At 37.0% G+C, this 27,005-nt stretch overlaps 1 protein-coding gene across 3 annotated transcripts in view; it reads left to right on the top strand.

Annotated features, from left to right (window-relative positions):
* The window catches only part of LOC136852626 (uncharacterized), a 200,956-nt gene that overhangs the window by 19,753 nt on the left and 154,198 nt on the right, over nucleotides 1-27,005 (top strand). The window contains exon 2 of one of the 3 annotated variants that reach the window (XM_067127551.1): nucleotides 20,868-20,910. The exons of the other annotated variants lie outside the window; for them this stretch is intronic. The gene's annotated coding sequence lies outside the window, so the exon portion shown is untranslated. The remainder of the gene's footprint in view (nucleotides 1-20,867; nucleotides 20,911-27,005) is intronic. 3 annotated transcript variants of the gene reach the window in all.

The raw sequence follows: 27,005 nt of genomic DNA, 5'->3' as shown, positions 1-27,005 counted from the left end.
TAGAAGGAATTTGTCATTCAGAATGTACACGCTGTTAGGAGCCCTCATAATCCCGTTAGAAAACTGTCAGGAGCCAGTTAGGCAGCGTGATCGAGACTGTATTGAGAGAACAGAGAAAACTTATTTTTTCAAAGTGGAAATATCATATTTCCATTGGGTCTGTAGATGGGACCATAGACTCACATAAATCTTTCCTCTTGTCACAACAAGTAGCCAACCACAACTTCAAAAATGCACAAGAACTAACAAGGTGCTAAGAGAAGTTGCATCTGGCCGAAACCAAGGAGTCCTTCGAGGGGACAGCTGGGAAGCAGAACATGAGAAGACACCCCTCACCCCTGTGCCTTCAAAGGAGAGTCCAAAGAAATAAGCCACGCCCACAGGTCAGGCCTAGATGATTTGGCCAATCAAATGCCATCAGAGCCAGAGACCTAAAGATGTCCTACAAGGAGCCAGTGCCCAGTAACCAACAGGAATTCCTTAAAACACACCTCCAAGAGTTGGAATGAAGCAACTGGAGGAGGTACCTCAGAAACAGTAGCCGCCCAGAATATGATGTCATGGTTGACAAGAGGAAAATAGGGGATATAGGGAGAAACACAGAAAAGGAGAGAGTTGAAAACAGAGACAGAAAGAGTGGAAGGCAGAGTAGAAGAGAGAGCAGAAAATTGTTCCAAAGTGAAGGGAAGTAGAAAAGAAACCACAAGACAGCTCGAGAAGAAGTGTGTAGTGTGTGATTGACTCTTAGAACATTAGTCCCCTTAATCAGATGCGTGAAGCCTCTCAAACCAATATGCAAAGTCTCGAACCAGTTAAGAAACTATAAGGTGGAAACTGTAAGACAAGAAGTGCTAAATAAACCAGAAATGGGAACAATTAATCATTTTCCCCTTAACCTTAAGTCTTTTGGAATTTCATTAATCTCTTTTAAAGAATCACTTGTTCCCACTTAACTAATGACCACATGCCACTACCCGGACACTTTACCTTACTGTCATCCCCCAATAAAGAGGAAAGAAACGGGATGCGACTATATATATACATATATATATATATATATATATATATATATATATATATATGTGTGTGTGTGTGTGTGTGTGTGTATATATGTATGTGTATATATATATATATATGTAAATATATGAATATGTATATATACTGTACTGTATGTTTATATACTGTATATATAATATATATATATATATATATATATATGTTTTATATATTATATACATATATATATAATATATATTATATATATATGTGTATGTATTGTATATATATATATATATATATATATATATATATTATATATATATATATATATAATATATATATATACATATATATATATATATATATATATATATATATATATATATATATATATATATATATGTTATACATATTATATATACATACTGTATATATACATATACATACACACAGTATATACATATATATATATATACTGTATATATACATATATATATATATATATATATACATATACCTACATACATACTCCAGAACCTTTTTTCCATGACAAACTTGCCAGGTTGCTATATGGTAGTCCTGGGTCTGCATTGCAAGCTGCCCCCTGAGGATATGAGCTCTATTATCCTGTTGTCCTAGGATCTCAGTAATCCTAATTATCCTTTTCTGGAGTAAGCCTGTTTTGGGTTGTGCATCCAATCCTCTACAGGTTCCTCTAGATGGTCTTTGGGATTACTCCTAAACTCCCAGGATAACAGGTACTACTTCCACTTCAGCTTGCCCTAGTTTCCTTATTTCTATTTTTAGATCTTTTCACTTTTACATCTTAACTTCTGCCTTTGCCCTCAACTATTGTGTCTCATGGCACAGCAGCATCTATCGGATACTTTTGAGTTTTTTTTATTTACCTTGATTAGGTCTGGTCTTCGAGCCTGTATCACATGGTTAGTCTTTAAATCCTTGTCCGTTCAGTACCTGGATATTTTTGTGTCCCAGCACTTCCAGGTACATGATTGTACCATTTGTCTGAATATAGTAGGGTGTTTTCATTCATGATGTGTTTAATGGTTGTCATCATCTCATCTGTTTTCATTTATAGCACATGGGTGATGTTGATATTTGACCATTTATAGTATGTGGTACATATCTTGTATGTAGTGCTTGGTCTTGAGTCTTCAGTTTCTTTTTTGAACTCTCCTCTAGTCTATCATGTACCATCTCTAGCTGCATCTCAAGACTGCTTCTTGTGCAGCCGTGCATCTGTTTGTTTTCCCATTTCTCATTTCTTTTGTGTATGATGTTTATCTTCAACCTGTCAGGCTCTTTGCTGATTGAGATTAGTCTCCTTTTCTTGATGTTGATACAGTCCTCCACATCTTGCATCCCTCTTCCCCCTTGAAGAGTAAGCCTAGTCATACTTGCTCTTGGATGTAGTGCCTCGTTGATGGTCTTCAGGTTTCTTGTTTTTGTTTCACTGTTTTCCAGGTCTTCATTTATCCAGTCTACTATTCCTGCAATGTAGCCTACTATTGGCACGGCCCATTTATTGATTGCCTTCACAGTGTTTCCACCATTGAGGTTCAACTGTACTATAGTATTGCCCCAATCCTGGAGAAGTATTCTCGTATGATAGTTGCTGTAATTTCCTGGTGATTGATAGTGTTGGCCTCCAGGATTTACAGTTACAGTACTCGTAACCAGTTTTTCCTATATCCATGATGATTACCTCTTCTAGAAATTGGATTCCTTCATTATGGACAGGCTTTCCTTTTACTATATCTACAACTGCTCAATTGTCAATGCCAGACACCTTTGTCATGTCTTCATCTAGGATTTGGACTTATTTATACAAGGGATTCCAAGCTCTAAAATTTTTTCAATATGACTTGCCATCCATTGGTTGATTGGTTACTGTGCCCTGGTTTCCAACTTGGCAGTCATTCTTAGTTTTCCTGAGGGCCATTGGCATTGGTATCTTAGAGCATATGAACAGCGTCGGTGATAATCTCATTGGAAGATGCCCCTTCTGATATTTACCTCTGCTGTTCTGATGCTGTTAAAGTTGTCTCCAAGTACTGCATCGTGGTGATGAGTAAGGTTATTAAATAGCCTGCAGCTCTGTTTATCCTCAAGCACACTGTCAGCAATGTGTGAAAGCCCATGTCAAAGGCCTTCTAGACCACATGTGGTGATTTTGCATTTATTTTTTGTTTAAGATAAAAATTAATTATTGGTGTTCTTTTTTATGTCTGGCTGTACTTCTTTCCTATGTTTTCATTTCTTTCTTTTTCATTTTTCCATTTATGATTTCTTCAATCAGTATCGCTTGTTTCCTGCATTATTTTCCCTCTTGCTTGATAACTAATCTTTCTCTGGTGTGTGCTTGGGTTGGTTATTTTCACTTTGGCTTCTGTTAATTGTGTTAGCTACCAGCTTATACTATACTTAGTGCCTGGTTAGCTCCTTTGATTTCTTTCAGTAGCTGGTGAATATATCCTTACAGTGTGGTAACCTTATTGTTATACCGTTTCTTTGTGCTGCTTATTGCCTCAGTTTACTTGTTCCTGGTTGATTTTGGCATTTAGTTCTTAGTTATTTATTTTTCAGGATAAGTAGAGTGTCTTGGGTGCTTTTCATGGACTTTAGTGTTTTCTTTGGTGTGTCTATTTCTTTTTAGTTCTCTCTCCTTTGGTGTAAGCCATGTGTGTGTTCTTTAGTCTCTGTGTCCCCTGGCTGTTGTCACAAAGATGCCAGTCTTTTCTGTGTCACCTTTGCCATGGGTTACTAGGTACATAGTACTTCCAGTTCCATTTCCTTCTTTCTGTTTGGCTTTGAGGTTTGTTGTGACTATTTTCAAATGATACCTGCTCTCACTCCCCCCTGGGATGGTAGCATGATGATGAACATCAGAACCCAAGACGTAGCCCTCCAGTGTCTGAGATTTATTAACATTGTTATGAGTTAACTGATTTCTCTCCATCATGGGGGTGGGGAGGTAACTTGCTCCTTGCAGTTTTAGTCAGCCAGATGAATGTGAGACATTATATGTAGGAAATAATTACCTTCAGCAGCTTCTGGATTCAGCTTTTTAGTTTTCTTTAAAAGAAAACTATTGTGCCATCTTTGTCTGTCCGTCCACAATTTTTTCTGTCCGCACTTTTCTGTCCGCCCTCAGACCTTAAAAACTACTGAGGCTACAGGGCTGCAAATTGGTATGTTGATCATCCACCCTCCAATCATCAAACATGCCAATTTGCAGACCTCTAGCCTCAATAGCTTTTATTTTATTTAAGGTTAAAGTTAGCCATAATCATGCTTCTGGCAACGATATAGGATAGGCCACCACCGAGGCGTGGTTAAAGTTTCATGGGCCGCAGCTCATACAGCATTATAGCTAGACCACCGAAAGATAGATCTATTTTTGGTGACCTTGATCATACAATGTACAGAAAACTCGAATGCGCTGAAGAAACTTCGGCGCATTTTTTACTTGCTTTTTCTGTCTTCCCAGTGCTGCTAGTTTTCCTGTCGTTCCCAGTGGTCACCCATGCAAGGTCTGACCCCTGCCAATGTGATTGCAAGTTAGAGGTCAGTGACACTGTTCAGGAGATGCGGAGATACTCATGGTGTTTGAATTGGCTAACGTTTCAGCAGAAATGTCCTGATGCTTTGCGTGTGTGTGTGTGTGTGTGTATATATATATATATATATATATATATATATATATATATATATATATATATATATATATATATATATATATATATATATATATATATATATATATATATATGTATATATATATATATATATATATATATATATAAATATATATATATATATATATATATATATATATTTATATATATATATTGTATATATATGTATGTATATATATATATATATATATATATATATATATATATAGTGCACACATATATTTACATATATAATGTATATTTATATGTGTGTTTGTGTATGTATGTGTACTTTTGTATGTGATGAAATAATCTTAATATATAACTTCATACATATGCTGTGGAAAAGGGCAAATATCGTGCAGATGAATGACTCTCTCTCTCTCTCTCTCTCTCTCTCTCTCTCTCTCTCTCTCTCTCTCTCTCTCTCTCTCTCTCTCTCTCTCTCCTAATAAGGAAACTCACCTGGAGGATCTACTATACTACAATTTTTTGTCATGTCATAGGGACCAAATCGATCCGCTAATCTCCTTAGCGATGTCGCCCCTTGGAAGTTTCTGTGATGTGTCAGGGAGTGAGGGAGTGAGAGAGATTTAGCATGTTAGCAAACCTTGAGGTGATTGTCATCCATGGAAGAAGAAATAGGGGAAAAAATCTTGGCCTATGTACGATTTGTGTGAATACGATTGATTCTGGCATAGTGAAAACTATACATATACAGTATATATATACAATATATATATGCATATATATACATACATATATATATATATATATATATATATATATATATATATATATATATATATATATATATATATAATGTGCATACCTCATTCAAACTGAATGGTATATAGTGGAGATATTTATTCAAAAAAGTTATAAGCTTTCTAGGACAAACGGTCCTCATTGTTCTAGAAAGCTTAACTTTTTTAATACCATCCACTTTGAATGAGGTCCTGTTAGTGCTTGCACTAATGCACAGAACAATTGTTTATGTGATAAAGTTGATATATGTACATTATTTTATATATATATATATATATATATATATATATGCAGTATATATATATATATATATATATATATATATATATATATTGTTTATACATATATATATATATATATATATATATATATATATATATATATATATATATATATATATATACTGTATACACACATATATATGACATGGAAATAAAGTCGAAACCAGTCTCTTATTTTTCACCTGTGGAAATATGATAAACTAATCACGTGTTAAAGTGGTTATGATCAAATATGTATACATGCGCACATACACACATATATTGTGTGTATATATATATATATATATATATATATATATATATATATATATATATATATATATATATATATATATATATATATATATATATGTATATATATATACAGTATATATATATGCTCATTCTTTCATTGCATTTATTGCTTCGCTGTTTGAAGTTTAAATAGATCTTCTGGCATTCGTATATGTTTTTGACATTTTTAGTAATACTGTAAAATTGTAATCCCTCCTTCATTATCCTATGAATGTTCGTAGTACGAGCTTAGGTAAGTCTGGCTTTGCAATCGATTGAAGTTGCAAGTCACATAAATAATTCGGAATCTTATGCAGTAATCCATTGTAAAGGCTCAGCTGAGCTGCAGAAAACGTTCATTTTACGGATAGCGGCTTCACATTTCGGTAACAAGGTAATTTATTTATTTTATATAGATGCCAGGACCTTTTAATTCGTAAACAGCCAGTTACAAATTCTGTTCGGTTGAATTCTTTCCTCAGTGATACATTGAGTTACTCAGGTAAGGTATTTGCTTTGATAACGGTAAGCGTTTTCAGAGGGATACTTTCGTCCATCTAGTTCCTCGATTATAGTCTCACTCCAGCTATTAATTTTAATAATTAAGCCAGGCAGGGACAGAACAGAGTAACACCACGGTCGTAGTAATGTGAATTGCTCTCTGAATGTAAGATTAGGCTTTTGACTAAATGCTGAATGAAAACTTTAAAAGATTAAATAAGTGATTCTGCGACTACGTAAAGAGAGGATGATTTTAAAAACAAAGCAAGGGAACAGCGTCAGTACCAAGGTCTAAATTCATGCTATGATATTACTCCTAGTACAATTAGCAGTGTTCTAAGTGACACAAACCCCAACAAAGTAACAACCTCTTACAGAATCAGAAAAGTAAATCGTAATAATACTTCAATTCGAAATCTTATTAATCTTTGCCCATACATTCAAGTAATCATTTAAACGACAGAAATCAGAAGTGGGAGTGAAATTTTCCTGTGACCACTTTCAGTTCTCAAGTTCACAGTTCATTGAGCGCCGTCCGATGCGATGTGCAGTTTTTATTCAGCCTGCGGTTTACAGGGCCAGGATTTAGACACTGTTTCTTAAAACAGAATTGTTCAGCATCACCGTTCCATGTGTGATTATAATATACACTTGTCTCATTCCACTAAACTTTTTAATTCATGGATGGGATTTTTGCAACCACTTATAAAAACTTACATCAAAAACGGTGTATGTGGTGGAGAACAAAATGCAGGGGCTTAACTCAAAATAAAATGTCAAATTATCCCGTGAAGTATTGAGAACCTGTAACTGCAGAATTACTGGCACGTAAGGCCCCTCATATGACAGCTAGTGTTTGGATTGAGCAGTGTGATGACAGAGTAATTGTCTGATACTTGGATTGTGTAATTAATGCAGACTTGTGGGCTTATTTCGCAACGATATGACTGTATATGAACACTGATTTGTTATACAAGTACTATCCGACTTACAACCTGCTCGACATGTGACCACTCGCACTTACAACCGTACTTCTGGCAGCATGGCTGGACAGGCTGATGCATAGAGTACACGCCATATAACAGTTGACCACTGAGTTATTCGGCAACGTGCAATCTTGGGAGAGCTCTCTCATCACTAAGGCAGTATCATTTTGAGTTACCCTGCCCTATCAGCAGCTTCATGCAGTATTAACTGTAATGTAGACTGAATTGCAAACCAGTTTACGTTAAAATCGACTTCTGACATTCATGCAGGAACCTAAACCTGTTGTAACTCGACGCCTATCTGTACATAATATACATTACATAAATGATTAAAATATATCAGTAGAAGTACATTATGGTAAAAAGATTGAAATAATGATTGTACATTACATTACAGTTAATGTAGGTACTTTATATAGCAAGAGTTCAGAGGTCTGGTTAAACAAATCATTTATAACTAACTAACTTTATATAGCAGAGGTTGGATATGCCCTACCCAGTATGTCGGCAACTGTCTAAGGTTCGACTGACATCCATTTTGACTTACAACCCGTTGGTCGGAACCAAGCTCGGTTGTAAGTAGGATGGTACTAGTATTTGATTAGGATATAGGTTCAAAAGTCAAGATTGTTAGGAGATTGCTGGAGCACAAATAAGTGATTTAGTATGAAATGAATATATTTACACAAAGAATAGTGGTGAGCAGTGAACGGAAACAACCGAAAGACCACGTATCTACGAACAAGCACTTTAAAACCATTGGCCTAATGGCTTGCCAAAGGTCACTTGACTATGAGTTACATCGATATGAAATTTAAATTGCTTAACGGCTAGTTAACTTTCATGACAATAAAGATTGCTTTAATATTTCATTAGTGAACAGATAAAATTATTATCTATCGTCTATAAAGATATTTTGACATGAAAGGTGGACAAAAGAATCAACTTTATTTTACTATAGAGAGTAGGAAAAAACCTCTGTAAGATCAGTGATTGGTAGTTTTGAGTATGGCATTCCTCCCAGCTGACTAGTCTCCATGGAAGGGCGGGGTGTAGTGTCGTTAATGCACTTCATGTGGTGCACTGTAGGCACCACTAAAGTGTGCTTGTAGTGTCCCTTTCTGTTCTTAGCTGTGTATGCTCTTTTTAGCCTTTTATTTTACCTTCATTCCAGTTTCCTCTCCTCTATCTTGCTGTGCAACCTCTCAAACTATCACTTGTAGGTGCAACTGTAGGGTTTTCACCCACTTCCACCATTAGATCCACGCACTTCATCTCCTTTATTTTCTGCATTTCCTAAACTCGCTGTCCAACCACTCCAGTTCCTTTACACTCTTAAATGTTGAATGACTGAAAGTACTCTAGTGCTTTGCTTGACACCTTCAACTTCATAAAAATAATTAGGCCTATCCTGTTGAGTCTGAACAGTCAGCTCAGGTCATGCTTGGAGCATCACTCATAACATCGAGAGGCAGGGTAGAGGGTATCGCTATAGCAGCTATAGAATATGTTCAGTAAAAATGAGTGTTTCATGGCGCATATGATAATTGCCCATGATATAAAAATGTCAATTATTTTTCATAATTAAATCGCTTCCCCGAACGGAGTGCGACTAAGAAACATTACAATGGTCACTGCGTCCTTATACTTTAAATATTGAATTGTGGGTGGAATGATTTATATTACACACACACACATCTGTATATGTATTATAATCACTTTTGTAGGTGTATATATATATACATATATGTATGTGTATATATATATATATTTATATATATATATATATATATATATATATATATATATATATATATATATATATATATATATATATATATATACTTGATTCACTGTACCCTGGGAATAACTTTCATCGTAATGGAATTATATATGAATGATAAATGCTCTTAACCCAATAAGGGTTCGAATCTCTGCCTTTTTTGGTTGGATAGGGCAAAGGTGACTGAAACCACTCAGCCATCTACAGTGGCTGAGCGGATGAAGTCACAGTAGTGTATGAGAGAAGTTTGAAAAATTTGATTTAAGTCAAAGTTCACTTATTTTAAATTATTAATTATTATTGTATGTTGTATACATTATCAACTTAAATTATTCCTTTAACCTATTCCTTTCTGTTGTCTTAAGCTCCTCCCCCTCGTTTTCCCTTCCCCCCTTCCCCCCCTGGTTAGGACCTGCTATATTCGAGCAGGCGGGCCAGTTTTTGATGAAATATTGATGCCACCTACCCCTCCCTCCTTCCCTCCCCACACAGTGACATTTTAGTATATTGGGAATCGATATGCTGAAGTGACCCAGAAGGCTTGCCTTTATTACGCATGCGCAGCGGGAGTATACTTACAATGTTGACGGGTGACTGTATCTGTTGAATGGCAGGATTATTTTGCATATCATAATGGTGCGTATTTTTGATTCTCGGCCCCATTCCGTCAAAAAAGACGCTTTGCAGGGCCACACTAAAAAATTAAGTTCTTGCTAGTTTATTCTGATGGTCACTCAGAATGAACTCCGTATTGCCGCCAGTGCACCTCACGCGATGCACTGTAGGCATTACTTAAGGTTCTATACAGCGTCTCTTCGGTCCCTAGCTGCAACCCCTTTCATTCGTTTTGCTGTACCTCTCTTCATATTCTGTTTCTTCCCTGTTTCTTTCCGCTCTCTCCTAACAATGGTTTCATAGTGCAAGTGCACGTTTTCCTCCTGTTACACCTTTAAAGCCTTTTTACTCTCAATTTCCCTTTCAGCACTCGTAGGTTCCAGCGCTTGGCCTTTGACCTAAATTTTATATTTCATTCATTTCATTTCATTCACTAAATGTGAATGTTTTAAATATCTTTTTGAAACAGTCTTGGGGCACATTTTCAAATACACTACATTATCTCTCAAAGATCTCTTACTGAATCGAACACCTTAATATGAACTCGGACGTTGAGACGCGAACTTTTAGTCTTATCTTCGTTTTCAAGCTGCATTTTCATCCAAGTGACATTTGTAACATCACACTTATTTGCAACCTCACAGAATCAGTGTCCATGGGCAGTTCTGTTTCTTATCCTTTACATCTCCTCCTCTAAGGTATTACATCACTCATTCACCGCTTATTTTAACTTCAGATTTGTGAAATATAATGGATTTCATTCATTTTTTTTTTTTTTTACGGGAGCACTACACTCCCTTGTTCTGTGATTCGCTCTATATTTGCTACAGAATGGATCATCCTGTCTGCCTTTAGCAGATATTTCTGTTCTTTGAAACAATACCACCGACAGCAGAAGCAAAGGCTAATGTGATATTTGTTTCGTTTAATATATGTCCACGCTCTACCTTTGTCGTATAGATGAAGTCTATCAACTGATCACATTTCAATATGTAATAATAGTATTCCCAGCAGCTGATTTGTCAAAAATACTCGAAATCTTGTCAGTATTCTCGACTTTGTGGGAATATTGATTTCTTGCAGTCAGATTACTTATAAACCCTTCCTTCAACTCTTTACTCGATGGGTTTTTTCTCTTAAGTTTATGCCGTATCTTCGGAATTTTGCTCTGTGGTAATGAGCCCTCTGTATAGATGCTACTGTGTTGTGGAAGTTATATGCACAGTGATTCCATCCACGATTCAGCAGTGGAAGTAAGAACTAATATTTTGACAATGGTCGTTATCTTGTCTATACTGGGAGCTACCTCATGTTAAGGAAAAGGTTTGATGTTGAAAAAACTATATATATATATATATATATATATATATATATATATATATATATATATATATATATATATATATATATATATATATATATACTGTATATAATATTTTATTATTGTGTATATGAATATATATAATATATATAATTACATATTTATATGTACATATACAGTACATATATTGCCTAAACAGCGAGAAGGTCTAGGATCTGTTCCAAGATAAGTCGGAACGGTTGTCATGTATTCCGTTAAATTCTGTCCTACTTCTGGTGATATAAGAATTGAGTTAGGTACCTGGCACTTATTCGACTATGTTTGCATAAGCCTGAGTAGCGTCACTGATGTTAGCAACCACTTCCCAAATGACTTGCAGAAAATCAGCATTGTAACACCTTCAATGCTCCATTCTAGGGTAAAAGGTGTGTTTTGAAGAACAACTAGACCCGGTAGTGTTGTACTTTACCACCTGCGAAATACGATCGGCCTAGCAAGTGGGCCTGGTTTAACAGGACAAAAGTATTTGATAATGCAAAAGTGCAGAGTTTAATCAAACCAATCGGACATAGACTCACAGGGTTTCGAAGTAGAATCTGATTGAAAGTTCGGGGTCTGTCGATCGATAAGTTACCGTTTCACATGTGAGCGTAAGAGCGTTCAAACAAGTGTTCACACACACACACACACACACACAGAGGGAGAGTTAAGTATATCTTAGTTTAACCAGACCACTGAGCTGATTAACAGCTCTCCTAGGGCTGGCTCGAGGGATTAGATTTTATTTTTGCGTGATGCAGTCTATCTTTAGTACGAATCTTGCGTGAATAAGTTTTATAGCACTTTCCCTAGAACTCAAAATGATAGTACTGTTAATCCAATATCTACTATTGCATGAGAGAGAGAGAGGTGAAACATGAGAGAGTAAACAGGACATAGCTGCTGGTCAAGGTTGATTGGGAGTTTCACCCGCTAGTCAGCGTGCTTATTTACAGTAGTTTGGTTCTTTTTTTTTTTTTGGTTCTTTTCTCTTAAATTTTTTTATTTGGGTCATTCACAATTGTCCTTGATTAAAATTAATGAGCGTTACAGTAAGGAATAACAAAGAAATATTCATTGCAGTATGTTATTCCGTTTGTAATTTTAAGCAAATGTGTTCGGTATTAGTATGGATTTGTTTATTTCTTCATCTTAAGCTGGATCAGTTCTCCTCTAGAGAGCATTGTGAGCCTCTCTCTCTCTCTCTCATAAGCTGTAATGGATATTGGGTGAACAGTAACTATAACTCTCCGTTCTAGGAAGCGCTATAAAATGTATTCGCACAAGATTTAGTACAATTGCACCCCTCTCTCTCTCTCTCTCTCTCTCTCTCTCTCTCTCTCTCTCTCTCTCTCTCTCTCTCTCTCTCTCTCTCTCTCTCTTTCTCTTTCTCTCTCTCTCTCTCTCAAAAGCAGTAACAGATATTGGATTAACAGTAGCCATAACTTTCAGTTCTCAGGGATGGCTATAAATCTTATGTACACTAGATTTTTACTTAAGATAAATTACATCTCTCTCTCTCTCTCTCTCTCTCTCTCTCTCTCTCTCTCTCACACACACACACACACACACACACACACACACACACACACACACACATAAATAATTTAGTAATAGATACTGGATTAGCAGCAAATATAAATTTCAGTTTTAGGGAGAGCTATAAAACGTATGCACACAAAATTTGAACTAATGATAGATTGCATCTCTCTCTCTCTCTCTCTCTCTCTCTCTCTCTCTCTCTCTCTGAAAAGAGGTAATAGATATTGGATTAACAGTAACCATAACTTTCAGGTATAAGGGATTGCCATAAAACGTATGCACACAAGTTTTAAACTAAAAATAAATTTCATCTCTCTCTCTCTCTCTCTCTCTCTCTCTCTCTCTCTCTCTCTCTCTCTCTCTCTCTCTCTCTCTCTCTCTCCCAAGCAGTGACAGATATTGGATTAATAGCAACTATAACTTTTAGTTCTAGGGAGAGCTATAAAACGTATCCACTAAGATTTGAACTGAAGATAGATTGCATATCTCTCTCTCTCTCTCTCTCTCTCTCTCAGTGACAAAATTGGATTAACAAACTATAACTTTCAGTCATAAGGGATTGCTACAAAACGTATCCACGAATGATGTGAACTTGCAACGTTAACCTTGTTCTAGAATTTTTATTATTTTTTATTTTTTAATGAATTGTGTGCTTACGCCCCTTTACAATCAGGCTGCCACCCTCCACAGTTAACTAACGACTAGGTACAAACTTCAGGTATATGTCAACAGGGCACAATGGATTTTTCGGGAGTCAAGCTTAAAATACCTTTTGTATTTCGACATCAGTTTCGGGATTCTTGTTTGGGAGGCGGGGACTGTTGAGGGGGAGGGGAGGTTGCCTCAAGGTGGTACCATTTATAATTAATTCAATTGAGGTAAGGTTGTTAACCCCCTTCACGGTCGTTTACCTATCAGATACTGCTTAGGATAACATAGGCATAGTCTGTTTTGTAACTAAGTGCAACAAATTTATATATGGAATATATATATATATATATATATATATATATATATATATATATATATATATATATATATATGACCTGATTCTCGGTCATGTAAAGGTTCTACCAGTACAAATGACAAGCGTAAGACACAAATAATACGTGTATTTTCATTAATAGTTACACAGGGCCCTGTTGCTAATATTATGCTACTTAATTATGCAGTTATAGTCGGAATATGCTACTTAATTATGCAGTTATAGTCGGAATATGCTACTTAATCATGCAATTATAGTCGGAAGGTACTCTGAGGTGGCACGCGTCATGACTGTCTTTCAGACGTGCTTCCTAGCCCGACGACCGCTAAACTCTTACTGATCTTCAACTTTTCAAACTGAACTTGCTTAGGTCATAGACCTCAGCTGATTGGTCTCTTAAAATTGAAAGGAACCAATAAGGATCTTCGATGTATGGCACTCATTTGAATTACCCACGCCAAACCCCAATGATCATATGGTGTTCGACGATTCGGCAGTATCTGTTCGTTACCCTCTGATCACAAAGATATACAAACAAGTAGCAGATTTTCTTTTATGTCTCAAACGTGGATTTCTATATAATCAGTTCATATATATTACTACGAATGTCCTGGGGATACTTACCTGATTTTGGGCGGCAACGGATGAACGTAGGGAGTTCCTTTTATTTATTACACATCTTACTCAATATTAGGAAAATTCGTAGACAAAGCAAGGGAAATCTATGGCTTAAGGTCTTCTTCATGTGAGGAAAAATTACATAAACTAATTATATTTAATTAACAAACACAGATCAGAAGAATGACGAATTACTGGCAGGTAATAATAAGGGCCTGCTAAAATAAAGAATACTACACAGAATAAATATTCTACTCCGACGATGTCTTCATAACAGGAACATCGCAGTGGGGGATAGAAGGGAGACTGCACATGGATGGAACCGAGAGATTCCACAGTCAAGGCCTATCTGCAAATATATGCAAGAAGGTTACATGCAATAATAATAAGATGCTCAAAAGGAAACTGAGGAATGCACAGATGGTGCCAAATAACTCAGTTCAACACTAATGCATAATTACTTTAACACTGAATGCTCCAATACAATTGCTGAAGGTGATCGCACAATGGAAAATAAAAGAAATGTCAGGAAGGGAAATAACAGGATCGTGACTGACTAAAAGAACCTTACTCCGGCACATTACCGTCGTTAAGATGACGGTGTCCTCGTTGATAAGGCGCTGGCGATGAAGGAGGGAATTTAAATACTACTTCAGAGCATACTGGTTCGAGCCCCGGGGTCAACAAGTGGAAGATTCAAAAGGACAGCCAAGATGAGGACATCTGTCTTCGGGTCGCATCCTGAGCATTCTCTCTCGATTTCTGTTGCAGCGTCTATAAGTAACATTTGGGGATTACTCTGGCATTACCTTCATCAAGATGATGGTGTCCTCGTTGATAAGGCGCTGGTGATGAAGGAGGGAATTCAAATGCCACTACAAAGTATACTGGTTCGAGCCCCAGGGTCGACACGTGGAAGATTTAAAAGGACAGACAAGATGAGGACATCTGTCCTTGGGTCACATCCTGAGCGCTCTCTCTTGATTTCTCTTGCAGCGTCTATAAATAACCTTCGGGGATTACTCTGGCGTTCCACATAGGTGGCACAAAGGTCAATCTTCGTCACGTTTTCTATAATGACCACTGCATGGCATCAGTCAACCCACGTGGAGGGTTCAGAATTAGGGGGGGGGGCCAACTTTCTCTTTTTGGCTCCTCCCTTGTCTTGCTAGATGCAGGGGTACCTGGAATTAGGCCTAAAAGCAGTCACTGTGAACAGAGAAAGGGTTAGGCTTAACCATTTTGGGGAATGAAGGAGAGAGTTTTTGAAGGGGCAAATGAAAACCCACAGTTCTAGTAATTATTAATTTTTTATTCCCTTCTCAGTTATGTTGTAAATGTAAAAAACGGGTGAGGTTGCAAAGAAAGCGATCCCATTCGCTGAAAAAAAAAAAATTTATATATATATATATATATATATATATATATATATATATATATATATATATATATATATATATATATACATATACACACACATATATATATAATATATATACAGTATATATACACCAATCATACATTGATAATTACAGACACAAGTAAGTTTGGTAACATTACATAGTACTGTCTGTTACATAGTACTGTGTAACCTTCTCTTACACAGCGCTACATATCCTTCTGTTACATGCCCCATGTAGCCTGCTGTTACATAGTACTATGTAGCCTCCTGTTCCACGATACTTTATTAGTTTGCCTTCTGTTACGAAGTACTATGTCGCTTCTGTTTAACAGTGCTATGTAGCTCTCTGTCCCAAGGTACTATTTAGCCGTCTGTTGCGTAGTACTATGTAGCCTTCTGTGACATAATACTATGTAGCCCTCTGTTTAGCCTTCTGTTATATAGTACTACATAGCCTCCTGTTAAATAGTACTGCGTAGCCAGTTCCTCGTTGGGAGAGTCGGTAGAGTTGTCGCCTAGCAGTCGCTAGGGCCGAGTTCGAGTCTCTGGCCGGCTAATGAAGAATTAAAGGAATTTATTTGTGGTGATAGAAATTCATTTCTCGGTATAATGTGGTTCAGATTCCACAATAAGCTGTAGGTCCCGTTGCTAAGTAACCAATTGGTTCTTAGCCACGTAAAATAAGTCTAATCCTTCGGGCCAGCCCTAGGAGAGCTGTTAATCAGCTCAGTGGTGTGGTAAAACTAAGATATACTTAGCTGCGTAGCCTCCTGTTACCATTACTGCGTAGCCTCCGGTTACACAGCACTGCGTAGCCTGTTACAAAGTCCTATTTAACCTTCTTTTACATAGTAACCTTCTGTTACATAGTCCTATTTTACATTCTGGCACATAGTACTATGTAGTCTTCTGTTACATGGTACTATTTAGCCTTCTGTTACGTAGTAGTATGTATCCTTCATTTACATAGTACAATGTACTCCTTCTCTCTGCATCAGTGTAACTGTCCCTATTTAAGCGAAATCAGGCAGTTCCTCTCACAGAGGACTGAAGAAGAAAGGAAGAGGAGATTTCGGGATAGACAATTACGGGAGGATTTTACCTCATCGGCGTTATTATTCCTCACGCTACCGTATTCATTGGTGGTTGCGGGCTGCTTCTTCCTCCTTGTCGTCCCCCCGCCCTCCTCGTTCTCCTTCCCTCCCTCCCTCTCCCTCTCCCTCTTCCTCCCCTGGCTTGGAGTTGGTTATAATGCACCGAGACGATGATTAGCAACCAGAGGTCTTGCGTCTTTTGAGAAACATTTTTTTCTTTTTCTAAGGATGCGGTGGTTTGTGCTCTCTCTCTCTCTCCCTCACACACACACACACACACATACATACACACACACACACACACTTGTGCTTGCGTTATTCCCTGTGCATTTACTGTCCAGTAATTATGTACATTTATACTTGTATTTTACGTATGCACATTGTTCACCAGTCAGCAGCTGTTCAGCATTTCCTTGAATGGAAGGCTCGTAATATTTTAGAATTAGATAAAAAATCTCGATGCTGAGTGAGACCAAAAAGACTTTATTTTCATTTGTTTACTGAGAATTAGTAATAAAGAATGTGTAATAGACTACATCTGAAGGCTATTTCCATTAAACACAGGAAAGTCAAGAGCGTTCAACCTGGTTCCTTGTCCCGTTGACCTTTCATTAAAAAGAGAGCCACAATGCATAATAATTTTAGTTAAATTAGAGAATCCGGATAGCATACATCAATTTAAAACAATCTGAAATAGATATTTTTTTTACCTAATGGAAGAATATAAGGTATTTCTATCATTATTACCTTGGGAAATTTCAGTTTTAAGATTTACTGCTGCAGCTTAATCAGCAGAGTTTGTTTTTAGATAATGAAACCCGCACTAGAATTTCATTCTTTAATTTTTCGTCTTAACTTCATCAGCATTGTTTAAGCACTAAGCGAGGCAGGAGAAACCTTGTAGGTAGTCTCTCTCTCTCTCTCTCTCTCTCTCTCTCTCTCTCTCTCTCTCTCTCTCTCTCTCTCTCTCTCTCAGGCAATTCCAGTACAGGTCGGAATAATATATTGTGTGCAGTGCACATTATATCCAATTCCAATAACCAATACAAAGAATGACCCGAATCATTACAGGGCAGAGCCTCTACGAGGTTTCTCTAATATGCGGAGTTTGAAACCATTCTGCATGTGATTCTCTTTCGATTTATGCGATACACGCACACATACATACACACATGTGTGTATATATGTATATATATATATATATATATATATATATATATATATATATATAATTACAACATTCAGATTTGGAAGTCCCATATTGCTAAAAAGAGAGTGAGATTGATTGTATGTTATCTGTCGTCAAGAGAGAGAGAGAGAGAGCTCATTTTGGCGTTTTGAACCCTGGGAACTAGTAAAAGATAGTACTAATGACTGTTTGGCGAGTTCGTGATAAACTTTCTTCACTCCGGACTCTTGTAGAAGTTGTTGATGGATCATTTCTTAGTAAACGAAGACGTTTAGTGATTTCACATTCTATTAAGAAAATCGTAGTTTGAAGAAATTTTTCGTACTACATTCAGTGAAAATATTTTGTTTTATTAGTATTTTAGAGCGGAGGTGGTTTAGCTTGAGACTTGTAATACTCTATCTAATCACCTTCAGAAGATAGAAGGGTATGGTTTTCCCTTATAAGTAGTATTGATTAGCTGGACCGAGTCCAGACGTCCACTCCAATTCTCTGGCATAAGCCAACCAACTCATAGAATATTTTGGACTTCTCATTGTTGTTCATAATTTATGTTTAGTTATTAGACCAATCTTAAAACAACACCAGCGCTAACAGTAAGTTTAAGTTTACTGGATGTGCAAGCGCTTCATGGGGTTATCTATCAAGGAAAATTGCAAGGAATTAGTTTACCAAAAGTCTTCACACTTTTGATTGATAATGCCTTTCGGGCTGTTAGTTTTCTAGACGGGGATTGTAAAGTGTATTTGTTTAATCCCCTTTTTCATATAAAATTATGTAAGTGAGGGTTAGTGATAATCAGAGCTCTGTAGCTCTTTATGTTATTATAAAGCATGAGGCATCACTGAATGAAACCAACAGATGAATATGTAAATGAAAATTTAAAGCAAAGATATATTCATATCCCAATTTCAGTTCTACCACTACAGGAAGTCTTGTGCTACAGTTTGGATAAAAGTTTTGTCCCTTTTAGTGTTTGTTTGTTTGTTTGTTTTTTAAAGACATTTAAACTTTGGTGAATAGCTTAGAGTTTGAAAATTTTGTTGCTTCTCCAGTAAATGTCTGCATAGATGGTGTTTTTAGCTGCATTGATAAATCGTGTGTGGATGTAGGTTCAGCAGAATTTATGATAAAAGCACTACTCCGTTACTCAGTTGCTGGGTGTGCACTTGGTCAGTGGTGGTGACTCATTTCTCTCTCTCTCTCTCTCTCTCTCTCTCTCTCTCTCTCTCTCTCTCTCTCTCTCTCTCTTGATGTGTGTATGAAGAGTTTTGTACATTTTCAGATCATTGATATTAAAAGACTTTAGCTTTATTACTCAGCAAAACGAAGGCAATTTTGCTGAGCGGTGTGTCGTGGTAAGCCAAGAGATCTTTCCTTGCTGTAGGTTAGGAAACTTGTGCTGAAGAGTCTGTTGGGAGTGGCAACCCAATGCCTTTATATAGCCTGTGACGTTGGAAACAAACAAAAAAAAGGGGGGGAGGGAAAATAATTTGATTCCGCTATAGAAAGGAAAAACCTGGCTTTTGAAATGATAACGGAATTAGGAGGAGAATTCCAGTACTCGTCTCCTCACCCTCATTCCTTTTGGGTTTTCGTGTCTCATTGTGATCCGATGCCACTTGCACAAGACTCCTAGAATCTGTTGCAAGATTCAGTTTCGCTAATTTTATTCCCCGTACGACAGAGTCGAGAGATAAACTACTTTATTCCTTCGATGTCTGTGTGACAGTGTGTCTGTCACGCTTATCTTGTCATCGCAATTCCTCTTAAATGGTTGAAAGGATTTCAATCAAAACTTGAAGTGAGATTCTGCTTTTTGTTTGTCCGTCAACGTTTCTGTCAAGGTCTATAGATTAATTTATAGACCTTGGTTTCTGTCATATTTACCTTCTTGTACATAGACTGTCCAAAAAGTTGAATTGTTTCTAAATTTCATAGATTTTGTTAATAACTTTAACCTTAGTCATTACTTAATGACTTTATCTCCGTAGGGGGGTAGTGCCGTCAGCGCACCTCACGTGGTGCACTGTGCTTGGGTTCTTAGCAATGTCCCTTCGGCCCCTAGCTGCAACCTCTTTCATTCCTTTTACTATACCTCTGTTCATAGTGTCTTTCTTCCATCTTACTTTTACCCTCTTTAACAATTGTTTCATAGAGGTTTTCTTCCTGTTACACCTTTCAAACCTTCTTACTGTCACTTTCCCTTCCAGCGCTGAATGACCTCATAGATCCCAGCGCTTGTCCTTCGGCCTAAATTCTGTAATCTGTTCTGTTTACGGAAAGTTGGTCGGTAGTGGACATACATTGCTTTACTGATATCTGTACTTTCAGACTGCTAGATCTTTTAATCGGGGTGTTATTTTATTTTTTATCAATTTTATTTATTTATTTATTTTTTTGTCTTTAAATATGCTCAGCCCCCAGCCTCTTTATCCGAGCTTGGGACCGGCTTGGGTGTGTAGACTCCAAGGTCGATTGTAGGACTGGAAACTGTATAATTTTTATCTTATAAGAGAAAATATCAACTTTCATGTATAAAGTGTAAAACTATATTGTTCAGGCAACAAGTTTCATGTGGGCCTCTCCTTCACATTGTAAAGAAAAAACAGAATCTGTAACAACATTTAAATAAAATTTTCTACCCAGCAACTAGAGAGTCACAACGTAATTACTTATGAAGCAAACTGCTGATAAACGTGTAGCGTTCGTCAACAAAGAACACCAAAATGAATTTCTATCTGACATATATTTTTTTTCTTTTCTCTATCAGAATTTTATATGCTAGGAGAATGTCGATGTTCATAAAGGGACAAGTGAGTTATTTTTATGTTGATTTAAGCACTGTTGTTCACTGGTCATTTTGTAATAGATGTTTAATATTACTGTTATTATTATTGTTGTTTGCTGTTGTTGGCATGGATGGAATTCACTTTTAGTATAATCACCGTCGTTGTCGTTATTATTATTATTATTATTATTATTATTATTATTATTATTATTATTATTTGCATGTATGGAAAAGTGGCTGTGGAGTGACAACATCCGTTATTATTTTTTTTAAGACGAATTTCCACTTCATAAATTCATTCGTATTAAAAAACATGTTTCAGATATTTTCGTCAATTTATTTTTTATTGCTTTTTGTTAGTAAGTACGAATAGAGATCAATAATGTTGATTTCTGTCTCTTTGTAATATTATCTCTTTAAATTCACGAACTGAAATTTAATGCACGTGACTTGAGAAGGCTATATGTTTTCGTTATTCTTCCATACATTTTGTTTATATGTTATTGTTAACTTATTTCTATTGCATTTCTAGATTATTCAATTCTAGTGAGAGCGTGATCTAGATTCTAGACTACTCTGAGCACCGGACAGTATTTCCAGAAGTGAAATATAAATAAATATAAAATGAATTTGAAATTTCTATTAAGTTATCGTGTAATACGTGATAGATGTGTACTCACATGATAATTCATCCCGTGATCGTGAATGCGCAAGGAACTTGGTGAACATTTGAGTCCCCTAAATAGCGCTTGTTGCTGTCAGTCATTTGCCCCATTACCAAGGCACTGGGAGCTCTGGACTACGCCAAGAATTAAGGACCTGAATGCATTGTATCCCATCTCCCGGTCTGATCGTTAATCCTTGGGGTAGGAAATGGACAGAATGCAGGCGAGCCTTGTTTATTCAAGGCCGTTGGCGGCCATACATATTAGTAGTAATTTGGTTATGGGGTCAATAGACGGCGTGTAGCTTCGTGTTGTGTTCTGAATGATATGGTTATATTCTTCGATTAAGGGAAGCCAGGTGTGATTATTATTATTATTATTATTATTATTATTATTATTATTATTATTATTATTATACAGCAGATGAACCTCATTCGTATGGAACAGCCTCACAGGCGATTAACTTGAAATTCAAGCTTCCAAAAAATTTGGTGTTCATTTGAACGAAATTACAGAAGGTAATGAGAAATACAGAAAAAAAGATCAGTTATGAGAAAGGAAAAAAATTAATTACAAGTGATAAATAAAGAGAGAAAAATATAAGTAAATTATTGAAATACAAGGAACTTGTTTTAGGTTAGTAATGCGTTGCATCCTGGCTTGAACTTTTGAGGTTCCGATCACACCGTCTGGACTGTGGAACATCTTCAGGGAGGCTGTTCCACAGTTCAAACGGCGTGAGGAATAAATGACCTCAGGAACTGAGAGGTTCGACAGCGAAGTACATTTACTGCATATTGGTGCTGCTGTTCAGCAAATCTGGCTCTGTCTCGGCAGGGAAAGAGGATCAGGGGTCACTTGTGAAAGTGTAAGATCTTTGTTAAAATACTGATGAAAGCAAAGACAAATATGTTAAAATACTGATCAAAATAAAGACTTGTGTGCTTTTTTAATTTGAGAGAACACAAGCGCCGTTAGTGTTTACTAGGCCTAGTAATGATTTCTTTGTTCTGTGTATCTCTGTATTACGATTCAAAAGTTAGCAACGTAATTTACGAATACTGAGGTGTCATAATTAGTACGAGTAGTAGTAAATGACGTGAACAAGAAAGTGAACGAAGAAAAAAGAAGGAGAAGAGAGAGAGAAAAGAAGGAGAAGAAAGAGGGAGAGAGAGAGAGAAAAGAAGAAGGAGAAGAAAGAGAGAGAGAGAAAAAAAGGAGAAGAGAGAGAAAAGAAGTAGAAGAGAGAGAAAAGAAGAAGAAGACAGAGAGAGAAAAGAAGAAGAAAGAGAGAGAGAGAAAAAAGAAGAAGAAAGAGTGGGGGAGAGAGGGGGAGGCTTCCGTTCAGCACAGATAACGGATATCGACCAGACCTTTAATGGCTAAGTCTATGTACACTAGCACACACACACGCGCGTATGGCAAATAACGTGGCTGTCTTTTAGTGGCACTGGCACCATATCTTTCACTTGCAACTGCTGTGTAGTAATGATATATGTTTACTTTTTTTATTGCACAAATGTCAAATTTGAAAGGTGAAATTACTTTTATGATAGTGATTTGCATTTGCAACAGGTTATTTTATTGAATGTACAGTGAACGTGGGTTGAAAGAGAATTGTACAGTGAACGTGGGTTGAAAGCATTCTCTCTCTCTCTCTCTCTCTCTCTCTCTCTCTCTCTCTCTCTCTCTCTCTCTCTCTCTCTCTCATACGCACTGCATTTTTTGCCACTCACAAAAACATTTCTCATTTCCGTTCATGTTATGCCAGATATTATATGAACATCCTTTCTATTCCTCTAGAGAATCCACTCATCATATGTGAAAGGGTCTTCTCGGTCAGTCTTTCGACTCTGGATGCACGGTAGCAATTGACTGATTGAGACAGGTTGGATCAACGAAGACACGTACAAGACATCTTGATCAGGTGTCTTGTCCATTTTTCTATAGGAGGAATCTAGTATCCACTTGATTTTTGCTTTTGGTGCTTCATTCCTAAAAGAGGGAGGGGGTGGGATCAGAGTAGCACAGAGGAACTCCTCAGAATAGCCTCATCCCATAGTCGATGTCATTCAGTTTTGTTAGGCTTGCCCACTTTTTCTTGAGGAAGATTCGTTAGCCTTGGAAATGACCTGGTTCTTGTTTTCTCTCCTCTCAATCAGTCTAGCTATAAATTGGTCTGAGATGGGTCCTCATATGCTGCTGACCCTGAAGAGAGGACAGTGTGAAGTCTCGGAAAGTTTCTTTTTCTGGAACGCCATAACTAAATACCTCACCTGTTACCTCGAGGGGGAATCTTTGTTTTGGAATTCTGAGGAATAAAAGAGGTACAATACTACTCTTCCTGCTTGTCAAACTTGGTGACTCATTCTAGATCACTATAACTTGTGTAGAGGATTCACTCACTTGCTCTAGGCCTTTCTCTTTCTGCCAATAGCCTTGATATTCCCTCCCACTTCTCAGGACGCCGGGGATATGGTAATCCTTAGCTCACTTACATTCGTGAGATTCCTTTTTAGAGATGTTGCTGTCTCCCTTTCCAACAGATTCCTTATGGGAGACTGAGGGATATAAGGAAGCACTAAAATGATTTCTTTGTTAACTTTCTGTAAAGCGCTTCTTTGCAGCTTCTCCTTTACTGCCAAGCTGTCTTTTGGGGAGCCAGTCCAGACATACCCATAGAAAGGAGGCATCATGTTCCCTGAAATCTTCTAAGATTCTTGTATGAGATGCCATCAAGGAACCATCCTATCTGTTATTTAGCTTTACTTCAGAGTTAGACAAACTGTCATTTTCCTCTTGTTCAGCCTTTTCCAAGGATTACGTTCCCACCCCTAATCCCCCTTCGTGATGCTTGAGTGGTTCAATTGCCCAGGACAAAACCTGTCATAGAGTAATTTGAACTTGGTGCTTTGGTGTGACTTTTGTCAGGTCATGATATCTTTGTTTGTGTTACTTCTCCACAGTACAGGCCAACTAGAAGATGATAACAGCACCTCCCATTCTGACTCTTGTGCCCGTATAGCAGGCACTCTAGTCTTTTGGCAGTGGAGAAGACCTGAGTTTGCACCTAACATTCATTCAGGCAGAATTATTAGTTTCATTTAGTGAGGACAGGAATTCAACTAACAGATTTCACCCCCTTTCTACTCAGAAGACAAATACGAGTCTTTCATGGTCCCTGGAATGGTTGTTCAAATCAGTGAGTAGCGTTACACAACTACTCATCTGTCCGAGAATTTGGTCTGACAGGTCTGACAACGTGTGTGTGTGTGTGTTTTTTTCTTTCTTTTCGGGGTGTTGGGGGTGGGGGTGGTAAATGCGTAGGTCTTTATCATACGTCACATGATGATATTGGTGTCTAAAAACCTTTATTTCCCACTTTCTTGACAGAAAAACAGTGTGCCTTGAACCTGTTGTAGTGTATGCTTTGACACAATGAACCAAATTATGGCAGGAGGCCCTATCAGCCACTCACAAGTGTTATACCAGGTTGTATAAGATGGTGAAGGCAGCAGCTTATTCCTGCTCATGTACAAGGCCTTTGAGCAAGCATTTCATGGTGGTGATTGATAATTACCTCAGACTTGCCATTGTCTCAGCCGGTATGAGACTTGGCAAAGATTTACAACTTCATATTATAATTCCCTTCGGATCCGTGCCAGTCAAGTTTTGTGAGGCAAACCTCTCACTGAAGGTGAGGGGGTTACTGAAGGGAGGATTTTATTCAAGATGGAATTAAGTGTAGTTTTAGAAGGTAAACTGCATTTTTATGATGTACATAGAATTGAAGTACTTTGTTGTAATCCCACCTCCAACCATCCCAACATGAGTCCATTTGGCATTGGGTTGCTGGTCATTTGTGTGGCCTGTATTATCACCTTTGCCACTAGTTACCTACCTTGTTACCAAGCTTCAAAAGCTGAGCCAGTTTGCACATAAGGTGTATCTATGAAAAATTTTACTTATCGTAAAAAATTGTTAGTTTGGCATGTAAATACACTAAAGTTCTTTTTATAATATTTTTTAGACCAATCGATTTTTCCTGGGATAGATAGCTGTAAATAATGTTTGAGCCTGTTTTTTGAAGGCTTCGATCATGTTGTAAAGATTTATTCCATTCTAAAGTTAAGAGTTTCTGCATTGACTGATTTGTATCGAACTTGTTAAAGGGATGTAGGTAACATTTCGATGACTGGTGTAGGTATGAATTGGTTATGTAGGGTAGAGAACATGGTGGTGAAAAGAATGTTAAGTCAAATTATTAGTTCCTCGTTGGACGGGTGGGTTCCGTTCTCAGCTAGCACTCTGCTGGCCGCGAGTTCGAATCTCCGACCAGCCAATGAAGAATAAGAGGAATTTATTTCTGGTGATAGAAATTCATTTCTCGCTATAATGTGGTTCAGATTCCACAATAAGCTGTAGGTCCCGTTGCTAGGTAACCAGTTGGTTCTTAGCCACGTAAAATAAGTCTAATCCTTCGGACCAGCCCTAGGAGAGCTGTTAATCAGCTCAGTGGTCTGGTTAAACTAAGGTATACTTACCATAACTCAAAAGTTTGCAAACACCTACCTGCATGAGTGAATAATCGGCGGACTTTTGAACCTGATTGTACAGTTGAGAAGTATTTTGAAAACTGAACAAATGATGGGGGGATCCGGGTGCTGCTGGTTAAACAAGTAAGGGGTTTGTAAGGAAGAGTTTTAATATTTAGGAGCCTAAGATATATATGCTAATTATAGGTGACGAGTAACGTTTGCAGGGGGGTCTTAAAGTCCTGCAATATATTGAGCTTTCTGCAGTTGGTGTCTCCAATTTATCCAGTTTTTCTAGAGTCTATATATATATATATATATATATATATATATATATATATATATATATATATATATATATATATATATATATATATATATATATATATATATATATATATATATATATATATATGAAAATAAGAAGGCCCATAAAACACTATTTAAACGTTGAAACCATTTTCCTCTTGGCATAGATAAAACTTTAAAACTTATCAACCTCTGTGTAACTAACAACGTGTTTTCTTTCAATGGTAATTTTTACAAACAAAAATTTGGCTGTAGCATGGGAAGTCCCCTATCACCCCTTCTAGCAAACTTGTACATGGAATATTTCGAAACAGAACTTTTGTCGTCTATCAAACCCCATAATATGATCTGGCTTAGATACGTAGATGATATCTTTTCTTTCTGGGACAATAGCTGGGGGACTTTAAGGAATTTTTAATAGGCTAAATTCGCTAGTTCCGACCATAAAATTTAAAACAGAATGGGAAAAAGGACGGAAAACTCCCGTTCCTAGATGTACTGATCATAAGAAAACAGAACAGGTATGCATTTACAGTATATAGAAAACCCACCTTCGCTGTCTCCTACATTCATTTCTTAAGCTACCACGACGTCTCCGTAAAAATCATGGT

Source organism: Macrobrachium rosenbergii, chromosome 25 (assembly GCF_040412425.1).
Source record: "Macrobrachium rosenbergii isolate ZJJX-2024 chromosome 25, ASM4041242v1, whole genome shotgun sequence".
Lineage (NCBI taxonomy): Eukaryota > Metazoa > Arthropoda > Malacostraca > Decapoda > Palaemonidae > Macrobrachium > Macrobrachium rosenbergii.
This window is presented reverse-complemented; position numbering and strand designations above follow the sequence as displayed.